Genomic DNA, 6,000 nt, shown 5'->3' with positions numbered 1-6,000 from the left:
TGATGCTTCTAGCTGTTGCTAGAAACAATTTAAAATGGGTAATGCCGGTTTATTTTCAATGTTAAAGTTTGGAAATTCCACAGCTGAAAGTCTTATTTCAGTAATTAATGGTAACACAGTTATGACCAAGATGTACTTGACTCTTGTAGGTTTGGCCTATTTTTAAGGTTTTCCTGTTTAAAAAAAAAATCATAGTTTAGAGTAATTGTTATTTTAAAATGTGAAGAAAACCCGTACGTATATTTTGATGTGTTCTGATTCATCACAATGTTAACTATTGGGCTAGCCTAAAGTCTTATGAAGGAAAGAATGCTTTTTGCCAAGTTTGAAAATAAGGAAGGAGAAATTGAAGAGGCACCCTGGTATAATGAGAAGTGCACTAGATGGGAAATGAAGATGCTAGTTTATATATATAGTCCCAGCTCTGTTCCTAATTTTGTGATTTTTGGGCACATCACTTCTCTGGGGCCTCATTCTCCACATTTGTAAATAGGACTAAATCTGTAGATTGGACTAAATGACCACTGTGATTCTAGTTGCACCAATGTTTGATTCAATTATTTGCTTGATTGACCAAGCTATCTGAAGTATCTAGCTAAAAATAGCAATACACTTGAGAACTTTCACATAAACATGGTAGTAATCCACAGAAAAATGTCACCCCTGAAAAAAGGATGTTTTAAAGTTTGCTCTATCATGATTATAACTGTTAACTTGGGCAAGCCTCTTGCTTTGTTTCCTCATTTATAAAATTAGAGGGTTGGACTAGATATCAATCATCTTCCCTCTCCCTGAGCCACTGCCTTGTTAATAATTTTCTAGATCCTGGAGGTGTGATGAATCATGTATTTGCAAATACTTGAGAGGGGTGGGACCAGGATAGGTCAGAAGGTTCCAGTAGTGTTCTCTGGCTGCCTATTCCAGTGGGAAGGACTAACCCTTTGTATATAAAAGTGTGGAAAGTTGTCTAGCTGGTGCTTTCCTATGGCCTGGCTCCCTGGAATGACCAGGCCTTCTGTGTGACTTTGAACTTGATAGAAGAAACCAAAGACAACACTTTCCCTTTAAGCATCATGGTCAAAGCCACCCCATAGAGCTACAGGACCCCATTCAAAACACTACCAAGATAACCCCCATCATATAAACAGTTGTTAAAATTCACTTCCTCCATAAAGGTATCCTGGACTGCCCAAGAAGTGCTTCCCTTTACTATGAAACATTAAGTTCCTATGCTAGAGTTCTTGATTTTTACTCCAACTTGGGATTGGCTTTTGTGTTCCCCCTCTAAAATACATATCTTTATCCAAATGTAAATAGCTTAGGCTCCATGCATGTATTGGTTGGCTGTTTCTGTGCTGCTGTCTCTATGTTCTGTACACATGCATGCATATATACATGTCTTAAAAGTGTAAGCTCCTAAAGAGCAGGGTCTGTGTAATTATTTGTATAATTCCCAATACACTTCTGTGCAATGGGGTATATTTAATAAATGCCTAATGATAATGATGATGATGATGATGACAATGACAATGAGCACATGTGTTCTCTGCCATGCAAGGGAAAGCAGGATCGCAGTTTTCTTCGACCTCAAACCAACTAGAAACGTTAGGTCCTGAAAAGAAAAGCAGTTGCGCAGTTGTGCACACTATAAATACATTGTAAATTACTATGGGTTTTAACAGGGAAATATTCTGATCCATTCCAGGAGTGAGGCTCCTGGCTGCAGGACAACATTAGCGTTAGAACTTTCTCAGGATATCTATTCAGGATGTCTGCTTTGGTCACCACTAGAGAAATAAGCAAACTATGCTTAAAAGTTAGCATTTCCTAATTCAATACTTTCAGGTTATAGTGTTACATCTATGACTATTTCCTCCACATCTTTATTGAAGATCATGAGATGGTGTGGTTAAAAAAATTTCATCACCTGATGACTAACTTTTTGGCAATGAAATTCTGTAATTAGCTAGGCTAATTACATTCAAATTACAAGCATTACAGTCAAAACAACCCCATAGAGCTTCAGCACCCCATTCCAAACACTTCCAAGGTCACCCCCATCCTGCAAACAGTTCCTAAAATTCTACTTTCAGCAGACATGGTCCACAGTAAGTATGGCCTTCTCCTAGACTACAATGCCTTTCCAGCATGGTAGGACCTTTCTGAGCTGGAAAACAGGGTCCTCTTTATGCTATAATGAAGCATCAAATCAACACTTTAATTGACATAGTATTTTATCTATTTGAATACCTCAACATAGTAGAAATGTTGGATTTGTAGCCAGAGGACCTGAGTTCAAGTTTTACTTACTTTCTGATGCTGAGCAAGTGGATTCACTTCCCTGGGCATTAATTTCCTCATCCATAAAATGAGCTTAGACTAGATTATCTTTAAGGTCCTTCCCAATTCTAAACGTATGATTTTTTAAAATCTGTGATCTCATTGGCATAGATGCTTCTTTGATGTGTATATTGCTACCCATTCAGAACTTATACTGTACACTTTTTGGGGGGGGGGGTGAGGCAATCGGGGTTAAGTGATTTGCCCAGGGTCACACAGCTAGTGTCAAATATCTTGAGGTTGGATTTGAACTCAGGTCTTCCTGACTCCAGGGCTGGTGCTCTATCCACTTCGCCACCTAGCTGCCACTACAATTTTTTTCTTTCCATAAATCCTCCATAGGTCAACTACAGGCTGTCTCATTGTTCCTTTTGACATTTTTAAGCCAAAACTGTGGCACTTAAGCTGTCCATCCATTATCTCCTAATTTTGCTAGGGGATAGATGTTCAGTCCACCACCTTTGCCAGTCCTGTGTGTCCTTGATGTCTTTTATACCACTATTAAGCCATATGCCAGTCATCACTGGTAATATGTTTAGCCTATTTTCAATTACCCTTTGGGTCACCTGCAATTCATATTTTTTCAAGATCATGGTATTGTAGCCATATAAAGTATCACTCACCAGGAGAACATTGGTGTTGAAAAGAGGCTTTTATGGCAAGAAGCAATTTAGAATCATTAGAAGTATCACACAGTTTCCTAAACTTAATCCACCCCATTCTTCTATTTAGTTCTGCAGTCAGTTCATTATCCACATGAAGCATCTTCCCAAAGTATATGTGTCAATACATCAACTCAGGGGGCTGCCTATCCAAACGCATGTAGTAATCTGTTCAATATGTATTCATCTGTTTGGCGTTTCCTGTTTGATGTCAAGACTAGTCTCTTTTGTGTGGCAATGGAGCTTACTAAGGAAGTGATGGAACACTCCTAGTATTGATTGTACCACATCATCCACAAATAGGAGCTTCTGGAGGATCTCACCATTTACAAGGAAACCTCTCTTCTATTTGGACTTTGCTCAGAACACTGACAAGTTTCCATGACACTGGCAAGCCCCAATGGTGAGCATATATTTCTCTATTTTTTTCCCCCATTGATATATGTTGTTCTAACTACACTCCCTTTGGTATTTACTAGGAAAAAAAAAATCTGTGTCAATAGAACTTAAAATCACTGAGAGCAATTGGTTAAAATACCCCTTTCATGATCCTCCCCCTGCTACCAAAACCTTATTCCAGTTGAGTTCCTTTCCATTCCGTTTTTATCTTTTTTTATTTTTCTTTGAGGAGTCAGAGAGTCCTTAGCATCTCTACTAATTTTTGAATATAATTTATTTGAGGCTGAAATTCTAACTTTGAAGACTTCTTTCAATCTAACCCCAGTATAGGCCCATTATGAAGCCCCATGGTAAAGTAGAAAGAACAATGGACTTGAAATGAGAGGACACAAGTTTAAATCTTGTCTCTGTTTATTACCTGTGTAACCTTGAACAGATCATTTAATCTCTCTGGGCTTGTCTCAGTTTCTTCATTGGTGAAATGAAAGGGTCAGACTAAATGATTGCTAAGATCTTTTCCACCTCTCAGTCTGTGATTCCTGTGCTCCAGGTAAGCTGGCCTCCTGTCTACCATGGTCCGGGAATCCAAATTTCCTCTGTTCTCATTAGTCTCCATACCTGGAATGTTCTGCTGCCTTGTTCTTCCTAACTAAACTTACTGGGCCCAGCTCAAGTCCCAGAAGTTTTCCCTCACCACTCAATCTATAAGCATTTATTTTTTTGATTGTTCAGTCATTTCAGTCTTTGTGACCCCATTTGGGATTTTCTTGGCAGAGACACTGGAGTGGTTTGCCATTTCCTTCTCCAGCTCATTTTATGGATGAAGAAACTGAGGCAAACAGGATTAAGTAATTCACAGTTAATGAGTGTCTGAGGCCAGATTTGAATTAAGGAAAATGAGTCTTCCTGACTCTAGGCTCAGCATTCTATCCACTGTGCCATCTAGCTGCCCACACAAGCATTTATTAAGTACATACTATATGCCAGGCACTGTGCTAAGCACTAAGGATACAAAAAAAAAAAAAGAAACCATTCTTGCCTCCAAGGAGTTCATCATCATCATCATCATCATCATCATCATCATCATCACACCAAGCCTTTATGTAGTGCTTTGACGTTTGCAAAGTACAGATATCTCACTTGATCCTCATCAAATCATCAACCTAGGAGGTGAATGTTATTATTATTATTATTATTATTATTTTACAGATGAGGAAGCAAAGGAAGACAGAGTTAAGTGACTTGCCCGGGGTCACATACTATCTGAGGCCAGATTTGGACATCCTGCCTCCAGGTTCAGTGATCTATACACTTTCACTTAACTGCTCACAATCTAGGTAGGAGAGACAACATGTACATATATAGGAGTGAGACGGATGGGGGTGATATGGGCATGTTTATAGGTAATAGGGATGAAACCTGTAGTTAGGGAAATACTGAAGATTAAATAGAGGGAAGGGATGATTGTGAGGGCAATCTGCTGGAGAAAGAAGAAAGGGGATGTGATTCGGTTGAGGGTACATGTAATAGAGTTGATCTTGGCAAGGAGAAGGACCACCAAATCATCAGAGATTGGAGTAAAGGGAAGAGAATGGGGGAGGGGAAATGATGTCAAGGCGATTTGAGTTGTAGAGAAAGGAAAAACAGGAAGTTTGCAGAGAAAGATGTTATTTTTTTTAAGACCTTATTTACCCGGTCTTCAACAGAGAGAGTGGAGGTAGCTTAAGGAGAGAAGAGGTTTAGAACAACTTTTAGGAAAAGAGGAATAGAGAATCAATTATAGAAGGAAGAAAGGAGTGTATTCCTACAGTGGAAAATTTTAGTGTATCCAATCAGCATAGTTGTGAGACTTCCAGTTCTGATCGCCAGCTTGTGAATAAGAGCAGAGGAGTCAGATGGTGGGGGGTAATCCAGAGATGGGACTACAGTGTTTAAATATGAAAAACCAAAAGTGAATGGGAATGCATGATTTAAGAGTAGAGGTAATAACTAGCATTTATATAGCACTTTCAAGTTTGCAAAGTGCTCTATAAATAGTATCTCATTTGATCTTCACAACAACCCTGGGAAGTGCGTGCTATTATTATCTCCATTTTACAGATGAGGAAACTGCCCAGGGTCACAGATAGTGTCTGAGACAGATTTGAACTTGGGTCTTCCTGACTCCAAGTCCAGTGCATTATTCACTATGCCACCTGGATGCCTAGTGAAGACTTGGATTAGCTAACTAAAAGATAGGAGATTAGAAAGGGAAGCCAGAATGGGGGTGATGATAGCCTAGAAGAATGGCAACATAGGAAGTTACAATGAGGATAAAGAATAGGTTTAGGAGAAGTTACCTCCTCACCTCCTATGAGCTACCCCTTCACTCCACCTCAGTGGCACACAAAGACGGTCATACCCTTGATCTTGCCATCACCCACGAACGTACCACCTCCTTGTTCAAGATTTCTGAAATCCCCTTCTCTGACTACAATTGGCTTTCCAACTCTACCCTGCCCTCTTTTGAATCTCTAGTCCCCTATCATATTGTTGATTACACCCACCCAAGCCTCAGTCTTGGATTTTTCCCATCATCCATCACTCAGTCCTACACAGG

The sequence above is a fragment of the Vombatus ursinus genome, unplaced genomic scaffold (genome assembly GCF_900497805.2).
Source record: "Vombatus ursinus unplaced genomic scaffold, bare-nosed wombat genome assembly UNPS02014794.1, whole genome shotgun sequence".
In the NCBI taxonomy this organism is placed as follows: domain Eukaryota; kingdom Metazoa; phylum Chordata; class Mammalia; order Diprotodontia; family Vombatidae; genus Vombatus; species Vombatus ursinus.
The sequence above is the reverse complement of the archived record's forward strand: the minus strand, read 5'-3'. Positions refer to the sequence as shown.